Source organism: Mustela erminea, chromosome 14 (assembly GCF_009829155.1).
Source record: "Mustela erminea isolate mMusErm1 chromosome 14, mMusErm1.Pri, whole genome shotgun sequence".
NCBI lineage: Eukaryota > Metazoa > Chordata > Mammalia > Carnivora > Mustelidae > Mustela > Mustela erminea.
This window is the reverse complement of record NC_045627.1, coordinates 23,209,553-23,226,100: the sequence shown is the minus strand read 5'-3', so window position 1 is coordinate 23,226,100 and position 16,548 is coordinate 23,209,553. Positions and strand designations below refer to the sequence as shown.

The following is a 16,548-nucleotide window of genomic DNA, read 5'->3' as shown; positions in this document are numbered from 1 at the left end:
CATGGGAAGTCTGCTCTCCCCCACGCTTTCTGTGTCAAATAAATAAATGAAATCTTAAAAAAAAGAAAGAAAGAAAGAAAGAAAGATAGAAAAGAAAGATTAGAAGTACATGTAAATTTTTTTTTCTTAAGATTTATTTTAGGGATGCCTGGGTGGCTCAGTTGGTTGGGCAGCTGCCTTTGGCTCAGGTCATGATCCCGGCATCCTGGGATTGCTCAGCGGGGAGCCTGCTTCTCCCTCTGTCTCTGCCTGCCATTCTGTCTGCCTGTGCTCGCTCGCTCTCTCTCCCTCTCTCTCTCTGACAAATAAATAAAAAATCTTAAAAAAAAAAAAAGATTTATTTTAAAGGGAGAGAGAGAACATTTGTAGGGAGAGGGGCAGACAGAGGGAAAGAGAGAATCTCAAGCCGACTCCACACTGAACATGGAACCCAACAGGGGGCTCAATCTCACGACCCCAAGATCAAGACCTGAGGTGAAACCATGAATCAGACGCTTAACAGAGTGAGCCAACCAGGTGCCCAGCATGTGAATTCTTTATGAAGGAAATCACATCTGGGATTTGTTTTCAAAAGTCTCAAGAAAGACAGAAGGAAAAAAAAATGAAGGAAAACAGAAGGACAAGAAAAGTGAAGGAAATGAGAAAATGAAATTGTGTGTAATAAATAAAACAAGATGGTCCATACTGCTGACATTAGTAAATTAACATATGGGGGTTATTCTTCATTTTCATAAGGTTGCCAGGTTCAATTACAAACCAACCAAAGAGGGTGCCTGGGTGGCTCAGTGGGTTAAAGCTTCTGCCTTTGGCTCGGGTCATGATCTTAGGGTCCTGGGATCAAGTCCCACATCGGGTTCTCTGCTCAGCAGGGAGCCTGCTTCCCTTCCTCTTTCTCTGCCTGCCTTTCTGCCTACTTGTGATCTCTGTCTGTCAAATCAATAAATAAAATCTTTAAAAAACAACAACAACAATAAAAGTTCAGGCTCCAATTCTTCGAGTTCTAGAGATTTTAACTCAGCACTCCCTGGTTTCAAGTGAGGTGTCGAGGCCACTGACACCACCTGGACACTTCATTGAAATAGAAATAATGGGGATCTACTCCAGATCTACTAAATCTGAAACCCTGATGTTGGGACCCAGTGAATAGTGTTTAAAAACAAAAAAATCCATATGACTGTGCATTAATTTGAGAACCACATGTAATCTCCCAGAGTGGTATTGTATTTTAGTCCTAAAGGTTAGCTAATATGCAGGTAGCAGTAAGAACTCCTGGAAAAGGTGATCTCTGAACATAAGGGCCATAAAATCTCATTTTTTTTTTTGGATTTTATTATAAAAGTTTATTAGATGTAGTTTAAAATATATGCCCATAAATAGTTCTCTGATTATACAGCATATACACAGAATTTATAGTAGACTCTTTATATAAGTTATGTGATTTTTTTAAATTAATTTTTTATTTTTTATAAACATATATTTTTATCCCCAGGGGTACAGGTCTGTGAATCACCAGGTTTACACACTTCACAGCACTCACCAAAGCACATACCCTCCCCAATGTCCATAATCCCACCCCCTTCTCCCAAACCCCCTCCCCCCAGCAACCCTCAGTTTGTTTTGTGAGATTAAGAGTCACTTATGGTTTGTGTCCCTCCCAATCCCATCTTCTTTCATTGATTCTTCTCCTACCCACTTAAGCCCCCATGTTGCATCACCACTTCCTCATATCAGGGAGATCATATGATAGTTGTCTTTCTCTGCTTGACTTTAAAATCTCATTTTAAAAGAAAATCTGAAATTCAATAAAAACTAGAATATCCACCTTACTTCTGGATTTGTTTTGCTGTGTGCCATAGATTACTCAAACAAAAATAAGGAAAATACTTTTCATTGAAGATTAAATAAGCAAATACATATAAAACTTCAGTGCCTGATCTAGGAGCTAAATAAATGTTAATTTTTATTTTAGTTTGTTGCTCATTTATATTACTTTGCAAATGTCCTCTGTAAATTTTACTATTAAAAAGGTTATAAAAACTACTTCTTAGAAAAACTCTATTTTGTACTTTCTAATATGACTAATACTAATAACCAAAACATTGCTTAATAAAATACGTTAATATTTTCCATGAATATTAACTCTTAAATAACAGTAGGTCTTTGATCTCATTACTTGGCATACCCACATCAACATTTATTTCCTTCATGACTGATTGTGAAGAGTGTCAAGACAGTTGGAAGGACCTTGTTCCCTGTTATGCAGGAAAGAGCAGAATTTAAGAAAACTGTTGTATCTTGGTGAGGAATTCCATTATTCCCTAAATGGATTCACTTCTATACTGAGTCATGGATCATTATCTATTTCAAAATATTTTAGGTATCTTACATTTACTTACAGTATCTAATGTAGGGTGATAGGAACTCCTAGTTTAGCCAAAGACTACGTTTTGATGATTAACATTTTAATGGTTTTTTCAGGTAAGTAGAGGATTCACCTGTCCAGTTGTCACGTTTCCTATTTTACATGGACTTTTAGTCTGTCAGTAACCAGATGTAAACCATTAAACTCTGGGTGTTTTTTAGTTTCTTCGTCTGTAATACGAATGTTCGGCTGTGTCTCTCTAAAACCTAAATGTTCAATAATTTCAATGAGAAGACACCTGTTTTTTTTTTTTTTTTTGGTCAGTATGTCCACAACTAGTTTTATAACCTTTGATAAGTCATGTAAGCTCCCATTCTCACATATGTAAAAGGGAGAATGAACCTAATGATCCCTGAAGTCTTTTTCAAGTTTGTAAGTCTGTGTGTATGTCCATCCACAGACTTTAAGAGAGAATCACAGAATCTTATAAGCACATAATTTGGAAAGGATATGGTTCGTGGGAGCCAGGTTTCTCTCCGCTGCTGTGAGAGCTTTGAGGTAAGTGGAGAGAGGAGACTAGAGTGATCTCTGCATGAGCTCGTGTTCAGCTCAGTGTGGATCTGGTCGGACGCCAGTTATACATGCAGACCTTAGTGAGCTCACACACAGTTCTTTGTTCACATAGTGAGGAGAGGCTGGAAGCCCCCAGACTCCACAGCAGTGTACATACTTGGTTTCTAATGCCATTTTCCTATGAAAGCTATTTCCTTGGGGAAATAGCTCGTTCTAGGACTCAGGCAAGAAATGCGTAACATGAACCTGTAACCTCTGATTTTTCCAGAAAGTCAGGAACTCCTAAAGGCAAAGCCCCCAATCATAGTGTTATGCCACATGGACTCAGGAGTTTCTTGAAAGAGCTGCTGATGACCAAATACAGAGCAATAGGAAGAACACAGTAGAGTAGTACTAGAGTGTGTGACCCAAAGTATAAAATATCCTTACGCCCATGCTGATATAAAGAAATGACTGAATAAGTAGGGGGGAGAGGACAGACCTCTCCTGTAGAAGAATCACAAGTAATTCATAGAAATACTGCAGTGTCCAGAGGAGGGGCATCATTCCCTGCTCATGAAGTGTGGGCTCCAAAAAGGACTGTATGAAAAGGGCAGCAAGATACATCTACAGGGTATAACCTTGAAGAACAGTTTCTGAGCCAAATGACCATGATCAACATCAGGAAGTCATGTTGACAGTGTGTACCTTTGATACACAGGATGCGTTACCACCGTGATCTTCCTCCCCCAAACCAGTCATCCCAGTCGAACCATGGAAAACCATTTCTATAGTCCCAGTTCAGGAGCAATCTACGATATACCTGACCCATCTACTTCAATTGGCCAACGTCATCAAAAACAATTTGAGAAGCTATCATATCTGAAAGCCCAGGGGATGTGACAACAACTATGAGGTATCCTGGATGGCCTGTTGAAGTGGTAAAGCCACACAGTGGGCCCAGGGTACAAGCTAGGAAGTCTGAATACAGTATGAATTTAAGATTAAAAGAGCAGGGGAACCTGGGTGGCTCAGTTGGTTAAACATCTGTCATCGGCTCCTGCTCAGCATGGAGTGGACTTCTCCTTCTGACCTCTCCCCTCTCATGCTCTCTGTCTCTCTCTCTCTCTGTCTCAAATAAAATAAATCTTAACAAAGTAAGGTTAAAAGTGTATATAGGTATTGATTCATGTGTTGTGACAAATGAACCAGAAGGTAGGATTTTAATAATTGAAAAATGGGTGTGGAGTATGTGGAAACTCTGTAATCTGTTCCCAATATTTAGGAAAATCTAAAAATATTCTGGGACACCTGGGTGGCTCACTTGGTTAAGCATCTGACATCTGCTCAAGTCATGATCCCAGGGTCCTGGGATCCCTTCCTGGGTCAGACTCCCTGCTCAGGGGGAAGTCCGCTTCTCCTTCTGCCCCTCCTCCCACTCGTTCTCACAGTGTGTGTTTGTCTCTCTCTGTTAAGATCTTTAAAAATATTACAAAGTTAAAACTTTGGTAAAGAATTTAATATTATAAAAGTAACTACTAAATCTGGATTTGTAATGTATTCAACATTACAAATTAGTATTTGCAAGATACCAAAATCTTACAAATTGGCATTTGCAAGATACCAAAATTTCTTCTGGATGTTTATTTTTATATTTTTTTCACGAAGACATTATTTTTGGGTATTTAAACTTCTACCAAACTTCAAAGCCAGGATGTTAGTACTTTTTCAGATACTGGCTTCGAGAGATGAAGGCGGGTGGCTGAAAATTACAGTTCAGTGTTTAAGAGGCTTTGTAGGTATTTTGATAATACGTTCCTCTCAGAAACACAAGACAAATGAGGCAACTTCCGACTGTGCCAAAATTGTCCCTCTAGGATTGCAGAGACATTGGGAATCTGGTTTAATAGGAGACGTGTATGGGTTTTGAACACTGTCTGCAAGGATGTCTCATTTCTATTTTTAACTTCACTCATGACTGTGTTATCTTTCCATTTGGCTTTTGTTAACCATGATCTCCATGCTTCGGAGGAGGGACACTGTTGCAAATTAGCAACTGCATAATGCTAAACTGTACATAGATAATTGAGTATTAAGCAAGAATATTATATTCTAAGGATAAGTTATTTTTTGAAGTGAAAAAAAAAATAGTGATTTTGCTGGATTGTTTAAAGTGGTGAGCACAGCTGGTTTGCAGGAATGTTTCCTACACCCTACTTTCCCTTTTCAGCTGACAGCTCTTCAGCTCTCCTCTCTCCCCTCCTCTCCCAGACAGCCTGCTGACTGTCTTAGTCTCACCTCACCCCTCACTTTCCCTCAGGGAAGCCGAAATGTCAGCTTTGACTCTGAAAAAGATTGATTCACTGTGGGGTGTTCATTTCTCCTTTACACCATTCTTCACTATACTGTTTGGATGTGCATATGCAATTATGTTAACACAACTATGAGAAAGGAAAGTGATCATTATTGTTAGTTGCTTTTTTCCTAATCCGGTTAAGACTTCTCCCAAAATTATTCACAGAGGGGACTGAACTGATTCCCCTACCTGCCCTCTATTAAACACAACAGAGCAGGATAGCTTGCAAATTTCCAGTGGCTCAGTTCCAAATGAAGAGACATTTAAGTGTGATCCATTCCTAAGAACTACTTGGCGCTGTTATACCTAATCAGTGAAGTTTAGGGAACAGATCGATATTACTGTAAAAATCAAGTGTACCAGAGTTTATGGTAGAGAAAACTTTCATTTCATTAATTTTGTAGTAAAAGGATAGTTTCTGGGTGTGGGCTTTTGATAATCAATATTACGTTCCCCATTAATATCTAGTCCGTTTCTAATGAAGAGTCTTTGTGGTGTGCCTGGGTGGCTCAGGTGTTAAGTGTCTGTTCTGGCTGAGGTCATGATCCCCCGGTCCTGGGATAGAGTCCCCCATCCCTGGTTTCCTGCTCAGTGTGGAGTCTGCTTCTCCCTCTCCCTCTGCACCTCCCCGCTCCACCTGCTTGTGTGTGCACTCACTCTCTCTTCCTCTCCGTCAAATGAGATTTTTTAAAAAGTCTTTGTGATTGTACATTCAGAATAACATTCAGGATTTAAATTCTTCTTGTTGACCTGAAAGAATGTCAAAACTTGAATTTGTTTGAAAATCCTATGAAACTTCTCCTTCTGGGTGCATAGAAGATCATTTTATCTGGGGTCTCAATGGAGCCTAGGACAAGCGAAGCTGTCAATTAGCCTGGAGATAGGCATGTCCAAGGAAAACTCTCAGAGGAGGGGCCCGTGGGAAGGGGTCAAGGGCAGAGGAATAGTCATGAAAATTAAGACGAGAAATGAAGATCAACTGCCAGAAAAGGATCAGTTTCTAGGAGTTATTAGACATCTGAGTAGAATCCAGTAGAAAAATGTGGCTGAAAAGGAATGTTAAACATAAGGGGGCAGGTAGTCAAAATTTGTAGGAATTATGCCTTGCAAGAGAGACTGGTATTTGACCTGTTTGTTATCAGGAGCATCAGGAGAAAATTCTCATGCCCAAATTATATAAGATAGGAATAAACCGTAGCAGCTGTGTCCATAGCAGCTCTCTGTTGCACAGAACACTGTTGTTGAGGAAGCAGAAGTGGTCTCGGACACAGAAGCAGGTTGAGTGTTTGGCAATAAAATACTGGAGCCAATGCATTTTAAATGATAGAAGTGATGTGGGAAAGAAGACCTATTCAGTTGCAGTTAGGAAAGGAATATGATGCAAGCCTGGGCCATAGTAACAGCCAAGACTTCACAACTACAAATTCTTTTTATTAAGGAGAACATCAAGTTGTAGTCTGTGACGTTCAAGATTCCCACGATTGGTTCCTCAGTAAATGGGACAAAGTTATAAAGACTAATGTGAAACAATTCCGTTATATAAAACATAGGGAACCTTACAGAATTAAATAAAAAAAAACACATTTGTTGTTTTTATTTGTTTGTTTTCATGTTTATTGTTTTGTTTTCATGTTTGGAAATTTGGTAAATAAATTGCCAATGCTTTTTATAGATACTGTCCCCTAATCAGAATACATTCAAACAAGACTGGTCAGTAGGAGACTTTATGATTTGGGGCAGCTTCATACATCTATAAATACAGAGTCCTTTAACTCTCATGGAATGATGTAGGTTAAAATCAAACTAGCCAGCTGTGTCCTGGATCACAGCTGACAGCTAGGGGATATGTTGCTCGTGTATTCTGTTATGTCAAGAATTCTCAGACCTGTCTAAGAGTGGAATTTTCCCATTTAAACAAAGGCTTTTGTATAGCTGCAATGTATAAAATAGATAAAAGTGGAATGTTTTGATTAAAGCTGGTGAGGGTAAGAGGTAGAACTTTGCCTCCCCATCGGACTCTGCAGTGATAGCAAGTAACTGGGGGACTCTGGGGTTCTCTGGTATGTAACTACACAACCTCCAGGTCCCCAAATACTGCATTTGTGTTATTACCATTAGTTATTCTGTTGCATGTCATGTGGAAGCCCTTGGGAAATCATTGAATTTCTCCCCACCCCACTAATTTTAGAGAGGAATAATAGTACATGGTAAAAATACAAATCTAAATAAATGGGAAAAATTATATAAAAATGAAGCTGCTGCACATATTATTTCCCAGTTGTATTTCCCAGGTGTATTGTTTTTTTATGAATCTTTCCAAAAAATTCCATGCACATGCCTGTGCTCATATGTGCATATACACAGTCCATGCCCCCTTTTTTATATGAATGAGAAAGTAAAAAGCATACTGACTTGCACTTTGCATTATGCACCTAAGAAGAAATATTAGAACTCTCTCTGTATTTGAGCATATACATATATCTATTAAATATTGCATAAAATTTCAATATTTGAAAGTTAATATTTTACCAATCATTAACAGACTGTCCATATTTAGACTGAAATATTTATTATGGTGATTTAATGACCATCTTTACAGAAATATCTGTGAATGTGTGCAAACAGTTATGCAGGATGGTGTCTTAGAGGTGTATGCTGGAGAGTTCCTGCAGAAATGCCCCCAGCGAGCCGTGGAGAAAGACAGGGATGGTACCTTCACCTCCCTCCAGCATATGCCGGGTCATCAAATCTATTTTATCTTTGCCAGAGATCTGAAAACACTGCATCATTTTTTTTTTAAATTTTAAGTTGCATTCTCAGCTAGTAGACTGAGCCACATTTTCATATATTTCAAAGCCATTTCATTAATTTATTTCTGTAAACTGTGTATTTATGTCAGTATTCCAATTTCTAATGAATTTGTAAGAACCTTTCAAATATTAAGGGGACTATTTCTTTTTATATGGTTTAGAAAAAGCTCCAATATTTTATTATTTTTTTAAAATCATACTGATGGGTTCATGTTTAACATTTTCTTTTATGGTTTCTGATTTTATTGTAAAAACTAATTGTGAGTTTTTATTAACATCAGACATTTTTTATCTTATCTACTGGCCCAGATAGAATGAACCATTGAAAGAATTTTTGTTTGTTTCTAGGAGAACAAGATATACCTTGAGTAATAATGTTTCTTCCCTTTCAAAAATGAGAGATATATAGTCTTTTATTTTTCTTTCTTGATTTCTGGCTGTTGTGAGCTTCATGGTCGAGTTTAATAGTCAAATTTGTGTTTCCTGTTGTTTTTATTATATTTTATCCTCCATTTTATAATACACTTCTCACTATAAATTCATAGTTTATCAGGCAACTTGAAAATAATGCTATTTTGTGTGTTTTTTATAGATTTAGATCTGTATGTAGGAGAGCATGTGTGTGTCTGTGCGTGTGACAGTTGGCGGGGTGGGGGGAGTAAGGGGACAGAGAATGTGTTCCAGGCAGCCATGAAGTTACTGAGACAGAAATTTTAAGAATTTTGTCTTTCTTGTACTTAGAAGCACTTGTGTCCTGGTTATCTATTTCAACATAATAAACTGCCACAGAATAACGATATGGGATCATTTATGAATTGGGGGGTTGTGGGCAGAAGTAGACTGTTGTCTGTGTGGTCCTTGGTGTACCTGGAGCTGAAGATGGCACCTTCAATCTTCATGGACCCCTGTCACTTGATCGAGATGCCTGCACTGACGGGAACTGCCCTCTCCATGTGATCTCTTCAGGTGACCAACTTGACCTCCTCCCCAGCCTGATAATTTCAGAAAAGTTGGATTTCTTATATGATGGCTTAGAATTCCAAAACAATCTGAAAGAGAAAACCTAGACCTCGATTCTCAATGAAAGGGCTATCAGAGGACTGGGGGCCATCTTTATTCTTTTTTTATTTTTTAATTTTTTATTATTTTTTAAAGATTTTTATTTATTTATTTGACAGAGATCACAAGCAGGCAGAGAGGCAGGCAGAGAGAGAAGGAGGGGAAGCAGGCTCCCGGGCGAGCAGAGAGCCGGACGTGGGGCTGGATCCTAGGACCCTGCGATCATGACCTGAGCTGAAGGCAGAGTCTTTAACCTACTGAGCCATCCGGGTGCCCCCACCATCTTTATTCTTGATGTCAAGTAGTAGGCAGGTATGGCTTGGGATGTTACTTATGACTGCACACACATACACACGCACACACACATGCACACACACGCACACACGGATGATCTGTGTTCCACTGCACTGAATGTAACTGAGTGTGCTCTAAAGGCATTTCATACCCTCTACTCCATCTGCTCACATCTGTACTCCATGACTATTACCATTCCCCACCTTTTTTTTTTTTTTAACATATTTGGAAGTAGAGTAATTTGTTTTAGGTTAGATATAACCTACTGATATAACTGGAATTTTAATCTGAAGACATCAAAACTTTTTATCCTGGGAATTGCTGGGATGGTGTGATTATTTGAGGGGGAGGCTGGGCAGGGAATATACCTACATGCTCCTTGATTGACAGAATCATAGGAATGTTGAATATGGTAGATATTAATGAATTATTTTAACCTCATTTTTTCACTAAAAAGAAACAGGTTTTCAGGAAAATTAGACCTGTGGTGCTACAAAGGTTAGCGGTTGCAGTTGGACAGACACAACTCATAGTCTTGGCTCTGTTCTTTCTCGCTGTGAGCCTCTGATCACTGGCAGCTTCCGTTTCTCTGTCTGTTGCAGCCTAAAAACCTGCCCCCAAAGCTTAGAGGCTTCAAACAACAAAGGTTTATTATGTCTGTGAACTGTGTGGGATACCTGGGAGGTTTTGCTGCCAATCTCACTTAAATTTGCTCAGAAACTGCTTGTTTGCCTGAGCCTGAGCTCAGCTGGGACAGCTGAACTGTCTGGAATGTTTCTGCAAGTGGTTTTCCATTGCAAGCTTCCTCACTGCTTAGCATGCTTGGGGTCCTGGGGAGGACAAGGCAGAAGCTGCATTCCTGTTGAAATTAGGCCCTGGGACTCATGGTGTTATTACTTCTCCCACCATTTACTGAAGAAACACCAGATTCAAGGTGGGCGACATAGGCTCCTCTTCTTGGTGGCAGTGGCTGCAAATATATAGCCCTGTTGAATCTTGCAACCATCCCTAGTAGACCCCAAAATGTCATAACAAAAAAGAATACACATAGGGGCACCTGGGGGGCTCAGTGGGTTAAGCCTCGCCTCTGCCTTCAGCTCAGGTCATGATCTCAGGGTCCTGGGATCCATCTCCACATTGGGCTCTCTGCTCAACAAGGAGCCTGCTTTCCCCCCACCTCTGCCTGCCTCTCTGCCTACTTGTGATCTGTCTCTCTCTCTCTCTGTTAAATAAATAAATAAAATCTTAAAAAAAAAAAAAAAAAGAAAAAGAATACACATAAAACGTCAAATGCAGTACCTAGATTTTCAGTCTGTTTTCAAGAAATAACTTTTGCAAAAAAAAAAAAAAAAAAGAAAAAAAAAAGAAATAACTTTTGCTGTTTGGGGCATTACAATTGTTATTTTTTTGAGAACTTCTCAATGACTCATTATTGACAAATTCAGTTGGTAATCAGGTTCTGAGAGCCACAGTTGTATTCAGACAGTGGCTCTGGCTGGTACCTGTTTCAGATGCTGCTTTAAAGCAGAGGAGAAGGGAGTTGAGGAACATTGGAAGGGGAGATGAACCATGAGAGACTTTGGACTCTGAAAAACAATCTGAGGGTTTTGAAGGGGTGGGGGGTGGGAGGTTGGGGGAGCCAGGTGGTGGGTATTATGGAGGGCCTGTATTGCATGGAGCACTGGGTGTGGTGCATAAACAATGAATTCTGTGACGCTGAAAAGAAATAAAAAAGTAAAATAAAATAAAGTTAAATGTAATTCAGTATTGGGCTGGACTGCTCCCTCCCCTATTCCCACCCCTTAGATTCCCCATCTGCCTTATTCCTTGGTTTTCTGTCCAGCACATACCCTCACCTCGCATAAGTACATACTCATTAGTCTTCTCTCACTACTAGACTGTGATCTTCAAGAGATGAGCCACTATGTATACTTTCTTTCCTTCCAGAACTGGGGGGACTAGAAGCTAACTGATAGGTAACAAGAGTTCCATACATGGTGGGTGAAGGGATGCAGGAATGAATGAAACCACCTGTTGCAAAGCCCACACCATGTTAGCCAGGAGTGGCAGGAGCAATTGAGCATGACTGACATGGATTACCTTGGAAAGCTGAATTAAAACTTGTTTAACCTCAGTAGCTTTCTGAATATTGGGTTTTCTTTGGCTGGCATGTATATTTCAGAGAGCCCTCCCCACCCCCAAGTGGGGGGAGGCACCTACTGAACAACGCATCATTCCTATGTATTTTAAACATTCCTGGGGCGCCTGAGTGGCTCAGTGGGTTAAAGCCTCTGCCTTTGGCTTGGGTCATGATCCCAGGGTCCTGGGATCAAGCCCTGGGTCAGGCTCTCTGCTCAGCAGGGAGCCTGCTTTCTCCCCTCTCTCTGCCTGCCTCTCTGCCTACACTCTCTCTGTCAAATAAATAAAATCTTTTTTTTTTAATTTTTTAAATTTATTTTTTATTTTTATTTTTTATGAACATATAATATATTTTTATCCACAGGGGTACAGGTCTGTGAATCACTAGGTTTACACACTTCACAGCACTCACCATAGCACATACCCTCCCCAGTGTCCATAACCCCACCCCCCTCTCCCAAACTCCCTCCCTCCAGCAAACCTCAGTTTGTTTTGTGAGACTACGAGTCACTTATGGTTTGTCTCCCTCCCAATCCCATCTTGTTTCATTTATTCTTCTCCTACCCCCTTAACCCCCCATGTTGCATCTCCACTTCCTCATATCATGGAGATCATATGATAGTTGTCTTTCTCTGATTGACTTACTTCGCTAAGCATGATACCCTCTAGTTCCATCCACATCGTCGCAAATGGCAAGATTTCATTTCTTTTGATGGCTGCATAGTATTCCATTGTGTATATATACCACAGCTTCTTGATCCATTCATCTGTTGATGGACATCTAGGTTCTTTCCATAGTTTGGCTATTGTAGACATTGCTGCTATAAACATTCGGGTGCCCCTTCGGATCACTACGTTTGTATCTTTAGGGTAAATACCCAGTAGTGCAATAAATAAAATCTTTTAACAAAATTTAAACATTCCTGAAATAAGTCAAATTCATCATAACCTCAGGTTCCTTTCTCTTTTTTTAAACATAGTATTTTTTTTAGCTCTTGACTCACTGTCAACATGGATTATGTTCTAGAAATTCCACCAATCACAAGAGACCTTCTGACATCCCTCTGAAATCCTGTAATGACTGGTTTCTCTTTACATACTTGTTTAAGGAGTCCAATTTGGAGTGATTGTTTAAAAGCATCTATGAATAATGATACTACCTTATAAAAGGCATATATATATATATATATATATATATATATATATATATATATATATATATATATTGCAGTTAATACGGAAAGCAAGGTGGATTCCTTTGCTTGAAATCCAGAGTAAAAACTTAAGAAGCTTCACAGTTACCTAAGATGATTATTTTAAAAAGTCATTCGCAGTGGGAAATACTACTTTACAAAAGTCCCTCTCTTTAGATGGGACAAAATGACAACACAGAATATGAGATTTCAAGACAAATATTGTATAAATACCCATGTAATCTCACTTTTATTAGTTTAGCTGATATAAGTGAAGATAATTGTTCTCAGTAGCATTAAGTCTTTTAATGTTAATTAGGCCTTTTAATTAAGAAACATTAAACCTTTTAAAATAAAGAATACAATGTAAATATATGCTTTGTTCATGCCTTTTTTTTTTTTCCCCTAAAGAGTCTGGAGGGTTCTCTCAAAGTAAAAATGTCTTTAGAGACCACTTCTCTGCGTAGTTATTATCCAAAAACAGTCTTTTTTTCCCACATATAAATTTAATTTTCTGGATTTGAAAATAGGAAAATGAGGAAGGTAGAAGCGATAGATTCATGTGCATTTTTCAGGCAGAACTGATGAGATGAGGCTCAGAGAATTTCTGTCACACATGCAAGTTGCACAGCTGGTGTGTGGCTGAACAGAGGCGAGAATGTGGGTGGTCAGCCTTTACTCCAACGCCTATCCTTCTGAACCACAGACTCTACAGGCTCAATACTCATGATCTGAGGCTTCATGAAATCCCCACAAGAATCCTATCAAGTAGGAGCTATTGGCCTCATTTTTCAGATGGCAAGCTTGAGGTTAAAAGGGGGCACATAGCTTGCCCTAAGTCCTAGAGCTGAGCAGTTGCAGAGTGGACAATTGAACCCAAGTTTGTCTGCATCTGTGATAAATGAGCTCTCCTTCCTGCTCCTTAACCTTCCTTGGTATGTTTCCTGGATACTCACTTCATTAGCGTTTTCGGGAGCTTACCAAAACCAGTGTTGCACCAAGATTAAGGGCTTGAACAGGTATGGAGTTGTGTATGCTCTATCCATATATCACCCTTCCTCCTCCAATTAGCCATCTCCCTCTCTCTTTCCTGGTTTTTGTGGTTTTGTTTTTAAACTTTTTTAACCTCTGTACCAACTGGTACCAAATGGAAGATATTGATGTGCTGTGGTGCAGTTTGCTCTTTCCCAAGTCCAAGGTGCTCACATTTTTATTCTGAATGAAATTCTCTCATTGATTTTTCAAATCCCATAAAGTAGAAAGCCTAGGACAGTGTGAGAATTCACCACTGGGAGTGATGACTTTAAAATGATTTGTGACTGTTCTTCAAACAGAACAGAAGGGGTTAGGAATTATTTCCTGTAAGGATGATGCTGATTTTCATCTTTTTAAAAATCTTGCCAGAATACAAGCTATAGTCATTCTTCACAAGCCAAAATACCTTTGTCATATATATGGGTGCTAAGACTCTTTTGTAAATCATCTTTCTGAGAGCTTATTTGGCCAAGAATTAGAAATAGACGACATATGTGAATAAGTGGCCATTGGTTCCAGTGACTCAGTTTGGATTCATTAAAGACAGAATGAAATAGAACGCCCCAAAGTTCTGTTTTGGGGATCATGGATTGAATTAGCATAGAGCTTGAAATAATGGTTTTCCTTTCAGATAGAGAATCTAGTTCTTAGATTTTTCTCCATCTACATTCCTTGATCTATTAAGTGGTTAAATGTCACTTTAATTATGCTGGGACTGATAATTAATTCCAATGTCAACACATTAATTCTCTGACATTGAATTAGAAATAAGATGAAATTTGTTAGGAGCTTTTAGTATAAGAATACATCTGAAGGATGGTTAAGGCTCAAGGTCATGGACCTAAAGGGGAATGATGACTAGGGTACCTCATGACCAAGAAATCGTGTTTAACTTAAATCATTACATAGTTACCATATATGGGCCTTTAAACAGTTTAACTGAAAATACTTACTTAAAAACTAAGGTTGTTTGTGTTTAGGAAAATGCAATAGTATAGGAAAAAATGCTTATAAGCTGTGAAGTACAGCCTATAACCTTTCTTGAGTCACTGTATTTTACATACAATATTATTTGCCTACCCGTTCACTTTCTGTGAATGTGCAGATTCTTTTTCTATCATGTAATTCTTTGACCCACTTGAGCTTCATCATAAGAGCATATGTTACAAATTTCCTACAGTAAAGTTAATTTCCACTTAGGATTTCAGGTGGTTGTTAAGTCTGAATGTGTATCCTTTACAGAAGTCTTTGATCCACAGTGGGCGTACCACATATCCAGCCATGAAGAGGAGATTGCCAAAATCTCCTCTGGTCCAAATATTAATTCCATTTACCTTTTAACAAAATATCACAAAAAATACTTCTCCCCTTAGAGGTTGAAATACTTGCTGAGGAAAGACCAGCTTCCAGAGTGTCCTCTGGCAGGCGCCGGGCTGCTCCCTATTATGGGGCCCATCATCTCTTTAGAAAACCACAAAGATCTTTTTTTTTGGCCAGTTATGACAGGGGTTTAGATGTGTAGTAGTTGACTGGGGGTCCTGGGAGATCTTGCTCTTTGGTGCGGTAAACTTTACACGTACCGAACTCCTACCTCTGTGATGTAGATCCCCTAATGGTAGGGCTTTCCCTGCCGGTACCCACTTGACCTTGTTTGATCGTTGTAGCTTCATGAATGTTTGATAAGTTCCCCGGTGATGATGAGGAAATGGTCTATTCACTGGATTTGAAAGATTAAGGTCTTGGCTGTATCTGCCCCCATGGGGGAGCTCTCTTTATGTTAAAAGAAAGAACGGTTTTTTAATCCTTGCAAGATACACACAGGAAGATTATTAGTTGGCTCTTTCTTTTAACTCGTTCATGATGCTTTCTATTTGGAGTCAGCCTTTTGCTTCTTTCTTTGAAGCTGCTAGTTAAGTTTGCTTCGAGAGCATGCTATAGTTCCTAGTTGAAGCTTGTGTAGAATTCCTCTAGGACTTACAGTATCTTATAGTATCCTTGAATAAATCCATTTGCTTGGTCAATCTAGCAGGAAAATCTGCTCTTTGTATTACATATATGCTAACTGAAATGAATAATTATTTTGCTGTAGACACTGCCTCTGCCATAGCCATAGCTCTGATGACGTTTGGCACTCTGTATCCAATGAGTGCGTCCAGTGGCCAAGTGTCCCACCAGACACCACTCCATGTTATTGGTCAGTTGGACAAACTTATCATAGAAGGATCTACCTTGGATGGAGTTTTAGAAGTTTGAGATAAGCATTTGTAGACCCTTGGTTTTGGCTCATTGGCTGGATCAGAGCATGGGAAGAATTCGATGAGATTCAAATGAACACATACTTCTTGCTCATGTGACCACCAGGCTGTACACTCTAGTGTCGACTTTGTGTAAATTCTCAGGGATGATTGGATTACACTTACTGCAGCCAATGTCGTACACTTTTCAGATCATCATGTATCTCCAGTGCCTCCTTTAAAGGGTACTAATGATTTAAACCCTGTCACAATGACTCCAGCTAGACCCAGTAGTCCACCTCCAGAGTGTTCATTTAACCCTCCTGGAAAAACATGAGCCCTGTAATTCAGCTAAACACCCAAGACTTTATGGTTTGGTTGTTAATCATGGACACTTAATTTACAGTAGCAGGCTTAATCAAGGACTTGGGAGTTGTAGGATTTAGGCCTGGTTTTAAAAAATTGTCAGGTAGATCTGGTAATAACAATAGTGTTGGACAATGGAGACCATGAT

At 39.2% G+C, this 16,548-nt stretch overlaps 1 protein-coding gene and 1 pseudogene across 1 annotated transcript in view; both read left to right on the top strand.

The window, feature by feature from the left end:
• Positions 1-16,548, top strand: part of PCDH15 (protocadherin related 15) — a 1,723,534-nt gene that overhangs the window by 223,143 nt on the left and 1,483,843 nt on the right. The gene's annotated exons all lie outside the window — the stretch shown is intronic.
• Positions 15,146-16,480, top strand: LOC116573622 (annotated as a pseudogene).